We start from the raw sequence: 15,259 nt of genomic DNA, 5'->3' as shown, positions 1-15,259 counted from the left end.
GAAAATTGAAGATGATATATGACTACAATGACTTCTACATGTGCAGAAATAGAATATGCTTTACAATAACTAACTGCAATGTAAAAGGGCTAAAAGAAATCCAATAATAATCATGATACAAAGTATTTATCCCTTTTTTATATGTTTATGCGTTAGCAACCAGACTAACTTACAACGCTATAAGACAATCTGTACATACAGAAACTGAAATGAGATATGAAGAAAAATAAAGACGGAAAGAAAAGTATTGTAGAGTACTTGTCAACCTTAACATTATCGAGCTTTCAGGCATGTCAGCTTCTAAATTACAACAACATGATGAAACCTCAAATAAGAATGCATAAAGGGTAAGTTTGGTTTGCATCCACAATACCATGCCTGGCCAAAAGTCCTGCCTGGTGTGGCCTTCAAATCTCGATGAAATTCTGCCTGGTCAGGCAGCCCAGGCGGACAGATGTTTGGCTGCTTGCCTGGCCTGGGAAGCTATCTAGTTTAAAAAATCAATTTATTATCTCGTCGATCGAGAAATACTGCTGTAGTTAGTATCCCAGGCAGCGATTTGTGGCCACGGGGCGTCGGTTTCCTTGCGCCTGGACCAGGCTAACAACCTGCCTGGATTCTCCTGCCAGGCTAACTAATTTTTTCAGCAGTCAGGCCAGGCTATCCCAGGCACTCCCAGGACACTAACCAAACGAATAACATGCTACGACCAAAAGCATGCTCCAGGCCAGGCCAGTTGGCACCAGGACACCAACCAAACTGGCTGAAAATCTCCTGTGTTTACCTTCAAGCAAGGCCCCTCAGCTGAGTCACAACCAACATTCTTTGGCAGATACTATATGCATCTACCTCAAAAAAATATAATTTATTGATCACACTAGTTAATGTGGGGTATATTGATACAAAGCTGCTTCATTATGTATGATACAATCCATGTTGGAAAGGGTATCACCCTTTCAAAAATAAACAGAATGCTTATGTCAAAAGCAAGCCTTGCAGGCCAACTCATTTAGTTTCAGAATTTCCATATGAAAGAGCCAACTATTTGGAACATGCTACAAAACTGGTGAATATAAAGCATTCATCATCTTTTTCCTTGCTGTAAGGAGTAGCTTCAGCATACATTTGTGACAGTGTAATACTTGATTCAGAAAAAAAGTTGTTCACTATTATTATCGGAGGAAAGAGGTGCACAGATAAAGAAAGGTAAGTGAGCAAATAGCCTGCAAATAAGGCCTTAAACAATATGTCTGCAAGTTTGATGACTGCATATATGTTGGATCATTCGAATTGCACAAGTAAATAAGAATAAATGTATGTGCCAAAATAGCGAAAGGTATACGTATCTACTTTTTCATGTGCATTATAAACTCATAGCATAGGAAAAGAATTGCTTCGATTTCCTATGCCATTCTTATAGGTGGGGATTTCAACTTGCTTCGATTTCCAAATGAGAAAGGCCGCGGTAGGTTTGATAATCATTGGCCTTTCCTTTTCAATGCTTTCATCAAAAATTTAGATTTGCGAGAGGTTTCTATGATTAGAAGACAATTCACATGGGCGAACAGTCTTCCGGAAACAACATATGAGAAACTAGATCGCGTTTTAATGGATACCGACTGGGAATCAAAATTTCCTATGGTTTCTGTTCGTGCTCAACCTCGCATCGAGGCTATATCAGACCACACACCCATTCTTCTAACTATTGGGTTTCCACGACCACGACATAGACGCAAGTCCAAGTTCGAACTTGGGTGGTTGCTTCGGGATGGCTTCCATGACATGGTCAAGGAGGTATGGGAGAAACCAGTCGCCGGGCCTACCCCAATACACAGATGAAATAACAAAATGCGTGCATTACGTAAATTCCTTGGTGGTTGGACCAGGCATACAGTGGGTATCCTCAAAAAGGATAAGCTTCGTCTTTCATCTATCATTGATGAATTAGAAGCTTTGGCTCCTTGGTCTCCATGGCATTGGAGGGGCGAGAGCCCCTCCGAGATTGAATCTGTCTCTCTGTCTCTCTCTGTTTCTGCGTTCCCAGATCTGGCCTTTAACCGTTTCTTATATTCCCGGAGATCCGTAACTCCGATTGGATTGAAATTTGAAATGATGTTTATCCGGATATTAGCTTTCTTGCAACGAAAGAAGGGAAGCAACCGCCTTATGGGGTGTCCATGAGGGTCAGGGGCATGCCTGCCCCCTTGGGGCGCACCCCCTGCCTCGTGGCGCCCTCAGGCATTGTCTCGTGTTGATTCCACTTCCCAAAATTCACATATATTCCAAAAAAATCTCCGCCAGTTTTTATCCCATTTGGACTCCGTTTGATATGGATTTTCTGCGAAACAAAAAACATGCAACAAACAGGAACTAGCACTGGATCAATATGTTAGTCCCAAAAATAGAATAAAAAGTTGCCAAAACTATATGAAAGTTGTATAATATTGGCATGGAACAATAAAAAATTATAGATATGATGGAGACGTATCAATGTGCATTACCGAGAGGGCCCAGAGATACCTCTTCGATACTCGGAGTGACAAATCCTAATCTTGATCTATGCCAACCCAACAAACACCTTCAGAAACACCTATAGAGCATGTTTATAATCACCCAGTTATGTTGTGATGTTTGATAGCACACAAGGTGTTCCTCCGGTATTCAGGAGTTGCATAATCTCATAGTCAGAGGAATATGTATAAGTGATGAAGAAAGCAATAGCAATAAAACTCAACGATCATTATGTTAAGCTAACAGATGGGTCTTGTCCATCACTTCATTCTCTAATGATGTGATCCTGTTCATCAAATGACAACACATGTCTATGGTTAGGAAACTTAACCATCTTTGATTAACGAGTAATCTAGTAGGGGCATACTAGGGACACTCTGTTTTTGTCTATGTATTCACACATGTACTAAGTTTCTGGTTAATACAATTCTAGCATGAATAATAAACATTTATCATGATATAAGGAAATATAAATAACAACTTTATTATTGCCTCTAGGGCATATTTCCTTCATCTCGGCCATGGCATCACAACTTTCTCTATCATCTATTAGTTTTGTATATTGAGTAACAAATGCATTAATAGAAGATTTGCAAACAGTATACTTCCTACTTCCATCTATATAGGGCCTAATGCGTTTTTTAAGACTGCCTTTGACTATTGACAAGATTAATAGTACATGAGATGTATAATGTGAAAATTATATCATTGGAACCTCCTTTCACATATGTAGGACCTTGAGAAGAGGTGTCTAGAGGGGGGTGATTAGACACTAAGAGCCAAAGTTGCAATTTTTAAGATTCTTTAAAGTTTAAGTGGAGTTTAGGCACAAGTTTAACATTCACAACATATAGCAAGCAAGCATGCAAAGATTTTATGAGCAGCGGAAAGTAAAGCATGCAACTTGCAAGAATGTAAAGGGAAGGGATTGGAGGATTCAAACGCAATTGGAGACACGGATGTTTTTGGCGTGGTTCCGATAGGTGGTGCTATCGTACATCCACGTTGATGGAGACTTCAACCCACGAAGGGTAACGACTACGCGAGTCCACGGAGGGCTCCACCCACGAAGGGTCCACGAAGAAGCAACCTTGTCTATCCCACCATGGTCGTCGCCTACGAAGGACTTGCCTCACTAGCGGTAGACCTTCACGAAGTAGGTGATCTCCTTGCCCTTACAAACTCCTTGGTTCAACTCCAAAATCTTGTCGGAGGCTCCCAAGTGACACCTAGCCAATCTAGGAGACACCACTCTCCAAGAAGTAACAAATGGTGCGTTGATGATGAACTCCTTGCTCTTGTGCTTCAAATGATAGTCTCCCCAACACTCAACTCTCTCTCATAGGATTTGGATCTGGTGGAAAGAAGATTTGAGTGGAAAGCAACTTGGGGAAGGCTAGAGATCAAGATTCATATGGTAGGAATGGAATATCTTGGCCTCAACACATGAGTAGGTAGTTCTCTCTCAGAAATAGGATGCTGGAAGTGTAGGTTCAGTCTGCTGGCTCTCTCCACGAATGAAGAGGAGGTGGAGGGGTATATATAGCCTCCACACAAAATCTAACCATTACACACAATCTACCAAACTCGGTGGGACCGAATCGTTAAACTCGGTCAGACCGATTTAGCAAATAATGTGACCGTTAGGGTTTTCGGTGGGACTGAAATGCAACTCGGTAAGACCGATTCGGTTAGGGTTAGGGCATAACGTAATCTCGGTAAGACCGATTACACAAACTTGGTGGGACCGATTTTAGTAATAAGCTTTCCAGAGAGTTGGTCAGGCAAACTCGGTTGGACCGATTATCAAACTCGGTGGGACCGATTTTGATAATAAGTTAACCAGAGAGTTTGCATTGTAATCTCGGTAGTACCGATTGCTCAAACTTGGTGAGACTGATTTTGATAATGGACATACATAGAGAGATTACAATCCCATCTCGGTGAGACCGAGATCCCTATCGGTGAGACCGATTTGCCTAGGGTTTGTGGCAGTGGCTAATACATCAAAACTCGGTGGCTCTGGATAGGAAGAATCAGTGGGGCCGAGTTCGACTTTAGGTTTAGGACATATGTGTGGAAGTGGGAAAGTAGTTGAGGGTATTTGGAGCATATCACAAAGCACATGAAGCAAGAGGCTCATTAAGTGACACCTCATCCCTCCTTGATAGTATTGGCTTTTCCTATAGACTCAATGTGATCTTGGATCACTAAAATGTAAAATGAAGAGTCTTGAGCTTGAAGCTTGAGCCAATCCTTTATCCTTAGCATCTTGAAGGAGTTCCCACATCCTTTAGTCCATGCCACTTCATTGTTGAACTTATCTGAAACATACTAGATAAAAGTGTTAGTCCAACAAGAGATATGTTGACATTAATTACCAAGACCACCTAGGGAGCACTTGTGCTTTAAATCTCCCCCTTTTTGGTAATTGATGACAACATACATCAAAGCTTTAGATAAAGATATAAAGAGTAGAAAGTAAAGCTTTGGAAGGACATGTAACAAGCATAGGCTCCCCCTACATGTATGCAATCATGTGAATATGGAATATAGAAGCATGTGATAGCATAACCATGATAGAGCAGGCAATGTGTTACATGTATCTTGGCCATATGCATCAGAGCAAAAAGTATTAAAGGAAATACCTTCATGCCCATGAGTCCTTCTTGCAAACAGTATGTACATCAGCAAGAATTCCTCATACACATGATTGTGATGCATATACTTACCTTGTGGTCTTGAGTTGTCTTAGGATGGAATGAACCTGCGTAAACAAGGTTAGATAACACAGATGCATCCACTAGCCAGAGCAAACAAAAGAAACCACATGAATACCAAGACTGGGATGACATGTAGAGAGTGAGTACTAAGTACTACATTGGATTAGACATGTCCCCAAGTGTAAAGATGTGCAATGAATTTAAATGATTTCTTTCCCTTAGATGTCTTGCTCCCCCTGAATCTAGCATGGGATACTGGGAGAAGCACTACTAGAAAAACCCTACTAATGGCGCACCTAATATGGCCATTAATGGCGCATCTGTGGTGCGCCATTAACAGCACACCATTAGTAATTTTTACTAATGGCGCACCACCTGGTGCGCCATTAGTATCTGGTATACTAATGGCGCACCGCGGGTGCGCCATTAGTATAGGCCAGCGTGCGCCATTAGTATGCCTCCCAGGGGCCATGTATACCCAGGTGCTTTGGCATACTAATGGTGCACCACCACTGGATGCGCCATTAGTAACCGCGGCATACTAATGGCGCACTACCCAGTGATGCGCCATTAGTATGCACTGTCATACTAATGGCGCACTGTCCTGTGATGCGCCATTAGTATGAATATTAGGTTTTTTTATCTTTTTATTTTCTGTTTTTTGCACAGGTTACAAAATGTATAGTTTGACAAAATATAGACAGCACACATCAACAACAGATTCATCGAATACAATAGAAGATTAGTCTTTGAATACAATTCATCATATTAGTCTCCGAATACAATTCATCATATTAGTCTCCGAATTAAAAAGACCGAACAAAGATAGAACATTATATTACAAGTCTCGAGACCGCGAGTAGCGAGTTTGTCTTCACATTACAAGTCGATATCGATCATCTAAACTACCATCACATAGAAGAGAGCTGCGGTCATCACGATGAGCATCATCACGATGAAACTCGTCTTCATCCGGTTCCTCCAACGCTCCCTCCCCTCTCCCGCTAGATAGCGGGCGTATCTAGATTCGGCCTCGGCCCTAGTGGTGTACCCTTTGTAACTGTTACCGCTGAATCGGTGAACCTGTCTCCGACACTCCTCCCAGTCATCGTAGACTCCGGGAACCTTACCCTTGTACACGACATACGTCGGCATCGCTATGCACTAGCCAAACGAAACGTTAGTACCAATTCACAGACAATACATAAGCAATATATAATTATGCAACAGAACGATCGGAAGAGAAAAGCAAGACATTAATAGCATCGATTACATCTAAGTTGAACGACTCTCGAAACCAAAGAGACATACTACAAGTTCATTAAAGTTTAATTACAACATGAGCCAATCGATGTTTCAGAACTAGACAACTCGACTCAAGGGACCGGAGCGTGGATGAAGCCGCCGTCTATCGTGGGAGTCATGAAAGAACGGGCGTTGTCATCCTGCATTTGTAGCATTGTGTCGATGTCACTGTTGGACGGTTGATTTCTGAGGTAGAACTGCCCCGAGGTACGAAGGACATCTTGATGGATGATTTCCGCAAACTCCGACTGGATGCGAAAGAATTCTTGTCGGAGGTCCGCGTCCTGGATTGCCGACACGCTCGCGGCCCAATCTTTGAGTTTACTCGGTAGCAGAAGTTGATGATGGTCCCGTACGATCGCCCGCATGTGATGGATGGCGTAGTAGGCACCCTTCTGACCGCCAGGCGGCTGCTTGACGCAGCAGAACGTCGTATTGTGGGAGAACACGTGCTTGCCGTACTTACGAATAGGCCTGGTGAAGGTGCCTCCAGATTGGGCGTAGCCGGGGAGAACATCATCAAGAACCTTCTTGACATTTGTGTAGTCTACGTTCGACTGACGGTCCGGGTCGAAATACGTGGCCATGGAATATTTGGGGCTTAGGAGGATGAGCGTGCAACGTGTGTCACTGCAGAAAACACGGAATGTTAAAAGAAAAACGATCGAAATGTAAGAATTCATATGTTACGGGCCGGTTGAGGGGAGGACTTACTCGGGAAAGTAAGGCACGAGGAAGTTATCCTTATCTTGGTTTGCCAGAATGACGCCTTCGAGGTAAGAACTCGCGACTTGCCGGTCCCCAGCGCTGCCCAAGATCTTGGCACGCATGTAGAAGGGGTCGACTATCACGATGTCCGGGGTCTTGTCGCGAATGATCCGCATCTCCATACTCAGCGAAAATAGCCGAACGAAGGTGTAGTGCAGCGGATGAAGGTTCAACATAGCGTGGATGTCATCAAAACGCAGGACGATCGTACGCCCGATGGAGTTATCCACAAAGCCCTTGCCCTCTGGCACCTTGGCCGCGAAAACCGGGTATGCCACATCCTTCTCCCTGAGACGCCGCTTCTCCAAAGCAAGAACACTGTCATGCAGACTCCGCATAGCACCGGTTGCAGCATTGAGCATATTTGTCGGTAGCATCGCCCTACCCGCCACATGCACCCTCCTCGAGATATCCTGCGGTGAAGGTGGCCCGTCCTGAGCACGGATCGTACTCGGTGCCGGCTGGCTCGCACCCTTCTTAGTCTTTCTTTTGCGTGCCTTCTTCTTCTCCTGTAATGGGACCGAGTTCTGCTCACAGACCGCCTTCTTGAGTGTGTTGGGGCTGATAATATTTCGCACCTCGCCTATCTGAGGCTCGGTGAAGTCGGCAGCTGGAGGCGTCTCCTGAGAGCTGAACGCCAGACGGCGCCTGTTGCAACTTGGCTTCTCCGCGGTACGAGCTAGATCGCACACGTCTTTTGTTGGGTTTGGTTCTTGAGAAGGAGGCCCCATGAAGTCGCCATCGTACCCATGCTCGGCAAAGTACTGATCGACGTTGCCAAATGTATCATCGTCGTCGTCGTCGTCGTTCTGATCCTGTGCCATATGCATGTTTGGATCCAGTGGCATAGGGATGTCCGGCACCGTTACGGCGGTCTTGCCATGGGGCCGACTTGGCGCCGGCACGACTGGCGGTGTTGTCTTTGGGGTGGTGTCCCCCGCCCCCAAACGAATCTGGCTCTTCGGCCAAAGCAGGGGCCAGCTCAGGCAGGCGCTGAGGGTCATCACGTCTTCATCGTCGGCCCCGACGGGTCGAATCGGAGGTAACAAGTCGTCGCAGCCTGGCAGCACCCGAACCAGTTGAACCCTAAACAAGTTGGGTGGCATCTGGGTACCGTGGAACAAGGGGTTGCCCGGTTGAACGATTTTGCCCTTGGCGACATCGACCAACTCGTTGTTCACGAAGTGGAGGAGAGTGCACGGAACGTCGGCGGCGCCCTGCGAAAACATGTAGGGCGTCAGGGATGCCCAGTCAAAGGCAAGGAGATGAAGTCCTCGGCCGAGAGAGGCTTAATTAGTTACCGTGATGATGGCGTCGAGCTCGGCTAATGTCGAGGCACCGCCAACGGCGGGCGTGCAGTTGACGGAGGGGCCGCTTGCTGAAGAGGTGCCGGCCGGCGTACACCCGGGTGCATTAAGCTCCCGTGCCGGCGTCGGAGACACCAATGCCGCCTCCGCCGGAGGCACCAATGGCCCCGCCATCGCATTATGCGAGTTGCTGGCCGTGAAGCTAGGAATCGGGGGCGGCCCCTGTTGGCCGCCCGCAATCCACGCACTCAACCCCGAGATCAAGGTAGGCACAAGGGCGGTGATCGTCGCTCCGAGTCGTTGTTCCACTTGCTCTTGGACAATCTCCGGAATCCGCGCCACCTGTGCCTTGAGTTCTTGAACCTCTCGCGCCTGGCTTTCCGAGCTGGTCTTTTTCTCCTTCCGCACACCAGCGGTATAGTATGACCCCCATTTTGTCGACAAGCCTTTGCCGGCCACACGACCAGCTGACGTCGGCTTACTGAGCTTATCCTTGTTCTTCATTACATTCAACCCCCTATTTAGAGTGGTGTCCCAAGGGTTGCTCTTAGTCGACCCCGCGCTACTGCTTTCAGTCGCCTGCGGAAGGAATGTGAACCATTTAGAAATTTGGCTTCATTAATTAGAATGCAACCATATGGAGCTAATTACGCGGGGGTGTATTCCTTACCAGAACAAGCTCAAGCTGCCTGGTCTTCGGATCCGTGGTAAGCTCCTTTGTTTTCGGGTCCTTCTTGTACCGGGCCCTAACAAAGTTCCTGGTCTGCTTGTCACCGTATTTATCGAAGAGGGGCGGTAGGCCTTGCTCGGCACGGTCCGCCTCCTCCTTGTCCCATATAGGCTCCGCCACTCTGTAACCGCCGGGACCGAGTGTGTGTTCCCCTATGTTCAGCTCCCGCATTTGTTTCCCCCACTCACTTGATTGGGAGCTTGCGGTGCTCGAGCAATTGATCTTGAAGTCGTTGTAGTCATCTTCGGTGATCGAAGGATTTTTCTCCTTGATCTTCTGATAACTCTCACCTTTCTCGATCATTCTCTTCACATTGCTTTTCCAAGTAGACAGGGCCTTGCTCATCTTCGTGAGGGCAGCATTGTTCACTTTATTCCCTTTGAGGCTTGTGTTTTCAAATTCAGCGGGGAACTTGTATCGTTCGTGCAGCTTCGTGAAGAGGAGGTGGCGCAAATTCCCTCGGTCAGGATGCCTCAGGTTCTCGGTGTTGATCGAGACGGTGCTCCGGACAATGCACCCGAGCTGAAGCGAGTACCCCTTGACTATTCGTTCGGGCGCCGTTGGATTCCCGTTGGAGTCCACTTCAGTAACTTCCTCCTTGAGGGTGCGGAGCACGATCGGGCGCCGGTCCTTCCGTTGCCTCTTCGGTTGGCTGCCATCTGTGCGTGCGCCGCCATCATCAGTGGTGGCATCCTCGGCGGCACCATCAGTGGTGGCATCAGTGTGGTCATCCTCGGCGGCACCATCCGTGGTCTTAGGATCGGTGGGGAAGGCGGCGTCCTCATAGAAGTGAGGTTGTTCCTCCATCTCCTGGGACAGCTCCCAGAATGCCTTGCCGCCCGAACCCCCGGCCTCATCGTTGTGGGCCATGTTTCTCTCTAAATAGAAACAAAGTTTGGTCAAAAAGTTGGTTATTGTCAAGGAACAAGATCTCTAAGTTGACCAAATAACCTAATTCTCGAGGAATGTCGCCAAAAAGTTGGTTATTGTCAAGGAACAATTGAGAGATGTTTGTGATATTGCCTAGGTGTTTTGGGATAGAACCTGTTAGTGTGTTGTTGCTAAGGTCCAAGTCCACGTTCTCAGGGTAACCTAGTTCTTGAGGGGTGTGTCTAGAAAGTTGGTTGCTGCAAAGATACAAGGTTGTGAGTTTGGTCAAATTGCCTATGATGTTTGTGATATTGCCTTGGATCTTGAAGGCACTGTTGCATGATGCAGTGGTACAGCCAGCATGGGACCTCATCTTTGCAGGCTAATTTTCTAGATTGTAACACTGGGATTTGTGCACAAGCTAAGCTAGCTAAGACAGTAGCTTCCTTGCAACCCACAAAAGACAAAGGAAAAGGGGTGAAAAGGGGGAGATGGTTAGCTTTGATGAGCAGGCAACATCTTCCTAACCCCCTTCTTCTTGTCTCCTCTCACTATCTCTCTCACACACATGGCAAGCAAGGGTGTCTGAGTGTGTGAAAAAAATACTAAACTAATCCAACCACTAAAGCAAATTAATTTTTATTTCGGTTGAGAATCGGGCACCTTCTAGGTCAAGAAAATTGGGCATGACCTTTGCTAATTTTCTTGACCTTGGAGTGCCCCATTTCTCAACCGAAACGGAAATTAATCAACGTTTCAGGAGAAAGGGGTCATTTTAGAAGATCACAAGTAGCAGCAGCATCACTTGACAAAATCACAACTAGCAGCAGCTCGCAGATAGCAGCAGCAGCATCACTTGACAAGTAGTACAGCAGCAGCAGCAGCATGCATGCACTGGTCCATGGCACAAAGTCCATGACCCAGAACAGAGCACTTTACTAAAAATGAAGAAGAAAAAAGGCATGCATGCACTGGTTGTAGCAAATCATCATTTCTGAATCAAAACAACAATTAGGACAGGGAAATTATGACACACTTCTGAAGAAAAAATGATTTGTGTAATCTGGTTGGTACTCTTACAGTTGCATAAATTGAAAAAAAATTGATCTGTGTGATCTGGGTTACATTATCAGCAACCTTGCATTTCATTTTATACAAAGGAGCTCACAAAGGCCATGTCATGCTTCGCAATATTTGAACTTGTATTATAAACAAGCTTTTGTTGTTCATCTGTTTTTGTGGAACATTTTTGCCCTAGAAGGCTAGAATTTGCTGCATTTTCAGCAGGACATATTCAATTTGAAGGCCTTTTTCGGCATCTGTTTTTGTGGAACATTTTTGCATGCCTACACATCATGGTGCATGGTCTAGCACTGCAAACTCAGTCCTCAGGATTACTGCCTTTGTAAACATGATGTTTTGCTCTTGCCCTAGCTTTGTTATGTCTAGTGGAATGGAGATGAAAATGATGAAATGTGACAGGTACTTATGATGAGGCTTTTACATGGGTACTCATGGTGCAGCTTTGTTTAGTTGTGCCGAGAAGCTGGTCTAGGCCTCTGTGAATATTACATATACTTTGTTCTGATTCACTCCATTCTGTTCAAACAAGTAGAGATCATGGCTAGTGTCTTGTGAAATAACTATTGAGCTTCATTGTTTATTTCTGTTTCTTTAAGATCTATGCATAGCATCTTGTCAGTTCCCTTTTGGTGGTTTCTGTTAATTTTGCCTTGCTTTTGGTTTGATTTGGGAGTTTGGGACCATGAAGATAAATACATCCGATCCCTTGGTTGACAGATGTTGCCTGGTCTTCCACCATGGCAGCTCTGTCAAGATTATCTCCCCAGGAATATGATATGTACCTTACTCATCTGAGTTGTCCCTTAGCCTACAATGAAGCAGATTTTTGACCTAGGTCTGGCATGTCTGGGCCCAGTGCACGCAGGAACGAAATTTTGTACTAATCAAAATATAGCTCCATAATTTTGTTAAGATGGATTGATTTTTTTTCTTTTATTTGTATTGTTCTGTGTGTGAAGATGACCGAGTCGCATTTTCAAATTTCACATGAAGCAATATAAGGTGAACGGTAAATAAAATATCTTACTCCCTTAAACATAAATAAATAAATGAAGATCGTACAAAATACAAGAAAATAGGCAATTTGCGTAGGCATAATTTGTGGAATATTATGATGTGAGGACTGAACCAAATAGTTCCTTTGAAATGAAATATGAAAACATATGTGATCTCTACTTACAAAGTACCAAACAGAATGGCAGAAATACTGCACTTTCTTTTGCAAGGCAGGGAGTTCCTTTCATTTTTAGACAAATACATCATATATGTTTGATATTTGCTGGAACATGATATATCATATATCTATGATATTTGCTGGAATTTTGTATGCACACACTATACTAAATAACACTTATGAAGTAGCCTAAAGCCCTAAACAGCATTCCATCAAGCACCTGTTTGGATGTAAACTATGTTTTATTCAGTGTTTTGTTTTGGTTCTACATTTGTGGATTTCTATTGTGCTGTGTTTCTTCAATATTTAGTGTTGCTCGGCAGTAGCTTACCTTGGAGGAGCGGGCCGGGGTGGAGGAGGCGGTCGGAGAGGATAAGGATGCTCCGGCGACGGGTGGTGGTGGTGGTGCTCCGGCGACGGTGGTGTGGACGGGGCGGCGTCCGGGCGGCGGGGTCGCGTCGAGGCGGCGGGGCAGCGTCGAGGTGGCGGGGCAGCGGCGTCGGGGCGGGGTCGAGGCGGCGTCGGGGCGGCGTCGGGGTGGCGGGGCGGCGTCGAGGCGGCGTCGGGGCGGCGGGGCAGCGTCGAGGCGGCGTGGCCGCGGCGTCGGGAGAGGAGAGGGGAAGGGGATCTAGGGCGAGGGAGAGGGCGAGGGAGAGGGAAGGCGAGGAGAGGGCGAGGGAGGGAGAGGGCGAGGGCGAGGGCGAGGGGGAGGGTCAGGGCAGCGGCGGCGGCGGCGGTGGATCGAGAGGGAGAGGGAACTGGCGAGGGGGAGAGGGAAAGGGGGGATCGGGCGAAGGGGGAGAGGGAAGGGGGATCGGGCACAATACTAATGGCGCACCTCACCGTGGTGCGCCATTAGCATGTCCATACTAATGGCGCACCTCACCGTGGTGCGCCATTAGTATTTTTTTTATTTCAACTCGAGCCAACAGGTTATGTACCACCAGAACTGATCCACATCAAGTCCCCTCTACTAGCTCGACTGGTCAGCAGCCAGTTCTCACACCAGGAGGTCCTGGGTTCGACTCCCAGGCTCCACAAATTTTTTTAGCATTTAAAAAGCTGTTTCATACTTATTTGTGTTTAAATATGTTCAAACTTGTTTAAATAATAACAGTAATATTTTTTTATAAGACAGTAGCATTTAAAAAGCTGTTTGATACTTATTTTTTTTATAAGACGGTGCGCGGGGTGCGGGGGGTCGGCGGCGGCGGTTGAGTAGGGGAATCGAGGGTGCGGGGGGTCGGCGGCGGCGGCCGGTGGACTGGGGGGGTGCTCGGCGGCGAGGGGGACCGGATCTGGCGAGGTGGGATAGCGATCGAGATGGAGGGGGCCGGGATCGAGATCGAGTGTCCATGAAATTTAAAAATATTCATGATAGTTCAAAAAGTACCCATGAAATACAATCGAGAAATGAAGGCTACGATTTAAATACAATCGATCTTAGCTAGCTATCTGTTCACAATCTTCTTGCCCTTCTTTTTCGCATATGGAGTTCTTCTGTGGAACGGACGTCCTTTAGGTAGGGTGGTCCTGCTTCTTCTTGTGGTGTATGCTGCTACTTCATCATCGTCGTCATGTTCGATCCTCGGGTCGCCGTACTTGTCGAAGTCTTGCTCATTGGCTACTCCATCCATTCCGATGATCTTCCTTTTGCCTCTCCTCACGACAACACGACTGGGCTTTGGCGGGTCGGTAATGAAGAAGCATTGGTCCACTTGGGAAGCCAGTACCCATGGCTCATTTTTCGCGGTGACGTTTGCGCCCGCGGTCTTGGATTTGGCTTCGGGTATAACCATGGTGGTGAAATACCGGTCTTCTTTTATGACGTTCTTGGCCCATCTAACACGGAACATCGGGACCTTCTCTCCAGCGTAGCTCAGCTCCCAGATCTCCTCGATCCTTCCGTAGTATCTGTCCTTGTCGTTACCGGTGTAGGATTCCATCGTTACCCCGGAGTTCTGATAACCATCGCTCTTCATGTCCTTGGCCTCGGTGTAGAATGTGTAGCCGTTGATATCGTACGCCTCATAGGTCATCAGGTTGTGCTCGGCGCCCTGTGACAAGGCGAATATGAGTTGTTCTTCCGCGGAAGAATCCTCATGTAAAGGGTACGACAGAAGCTTCTGCTTGAACCAACGCGTGAAACATGAGTTGTGCTCTTTGAGTATATCTCCGTCCGTCCTCTGTTGGCCTCGGTCATTGTACGTCTTCTTAATAAAGGTTTTGTGCTCTACCACCCAAGGATCGACCACGTCTATGTGTTGTAGCGCGACTAGGTTTGCTCTTTCAAAGTCGGTGAGTCGACCCTCGAAGTCGACATGCATTTCGCGGCGACCCTCACGGTGACCCCATCCAGCGAGCCTGCCGAGGTGCCTGTTGACAGGCAGACCAACGGGGTTCTCGATGCCTAGATAATTCGTGCAGTAGGAGATGCACTCTTCGGTCAGAAAGCCCCTGGCTATGCTTCCTTCTGGACGTGACATGTTGCGAACGTATCCTTTGATGACACCATTCATCCTTTCGAACGGCATCATGCTGTGCAGGAACGTCGGCCCGAGTTGGATGATATCCTCCACTATATGGACCAGCAGATGCACCATAACGTCGAAGAATGCGGGCGGGAAGTACATCTCAAGCTCGCATAGTATCACCACGATCTCTTCCTGTAGCCTTCTGAGTTGCCTCACGCCAATCGACTTCCGAGAGATGACGTCGAAGAAGTTGCATAGGCCAAATAGCGTTTCACGGACGTGCGCGTCCATGATCCCACGGATTGCAACTGGAA

Source organism: Triticum aestivum, chromosome 4B (genome assembly GCF_018294505.1).
Source record: "Triticum aestivum cultivar Chinese Spring chromosome 4B, IWGSC CS RefSeq v2.1, whole genome shotgun sequence".
Taxonomy (NCBI): domain Eukaryota; kingdom Viridiplantae; phylum Streptophyta; class Magnoliopsida; order Poales; family Poaceae; genus Triticum; species Triticum aestivum.
The sequence above is the reverse complement of the archived record's forward strand: the minus strand, read 5'-3'. Positions refer to the sequence as shown.